This window comes from Ovis canadensis, chromosome 20 (genome assembly GCF_042477335.2).
Source record: "Ovis canadensis isolate MfBH-ARS-UI-01 breed Bighorn chromosome 20, ARS-UI_OviCan_v2, whole genome shotgun sequence".
Classification (NCBI taxonomy): Eukaryota; Metazoa; Chordata; class Mammalia; order Artiodactyla; family Bovidae; genus Ovis; species Ovis canadensis.
This window is the reverse complement of record NC_091264.1, coordinates 41,824,553-41,825,638: the sequence shown is the minus strand read 5'-3', so window position 1 is coordinate 41,825,638 and position 1,086 is coordinate 41,824,553.

The window sequence follows — 1,086 nt, the reverse complement described above, 5'->3', positions numbered from 1 at the left end:
AGGGACCCAGGCATCCTGCCCTGAGGGTGTGTGTGTGTGTGTACTTAGTCGCTCAGGGGTGTGTGTGTGAGTACTTAGTCGCTCAGTCGTGTCCGACTCCCAGGCTCCTCTGTCTATGGGGATTCTCCAAGCAAGAATATTTAAGTGGGTTGCCATGCCCTCCTCCAGGGGATCTTCCCAACCCAGGGATCGAACCCAGGTCTTCGCGCACTGCAGACGAATTCTTTACCGCCTGAGCCACCAGGGAAACCTGCCCTGGTGGATCACCTAAAGTACTATGCGGCTTCCCCAGAAGGTGGCACTTTGGTGCCAACATCCGTCCCACACCCGGATGCTGCTCCAGGTGCCCCATACGCTTCCTCCCTTCCTCCGCCGGGGGGTCTCCTGGGCCCACCTCGCCTGCTCCGTCGGAATCTGGCCAGATCAGTCTCTGTGAGAGACTCAGGTTTTTAGCTTTAAGGGTCGGATGGGCTACGGAAAGTCCTAGGCTTCCAGGAACACTCCACCTTCACCAGCTTCTGGTCTGAAGGTTTGGGGCCGGGCCCAGCCCGAGGATTCCCTGCTGTGGTGCCAGATTATTCAAGAATCATCTGGTCTTGGGGTGCTGATGAGGAAGCTAGGACGAAAGGATGGAGACACACCAAGAAAAGCAGGCGCGAAAGAAAAAAATACGAGAAAAACACACACCACTGCCTTCACCTGAAGAGCCTTGGCATGATAAAAATAGTATTATTTTAGGGAAAAGTTAGAGTAATGGCGAACTGGGGCGGAGCACTGGGCACCGATATAAATGTTGAATGAGTGACAAAAAGAATCAGACAGCGGGGGCTGTTTTCGAAGCAAAAAAGGCAAAGGGGAGGCAGAAGGAAATTGTACAGCACCCTTTGACTCCCTCTCTTAAATAAAAGCGCAACGAGAAGGCATTAGGGGGGCTGAGGTTGGACTCCCTGAAGGGGTCGCCCTGAGAGGTCCAGGAAGACTTGTGGTGAAGTTAAGCGACCGTGGGCGCAGAGGGTCTGGACAGGGCCTTCTTCAGGGGGCGTGGCCTTAGGCGCACAGATCCTGCTCTGGGTTCGTTTTGCTCCT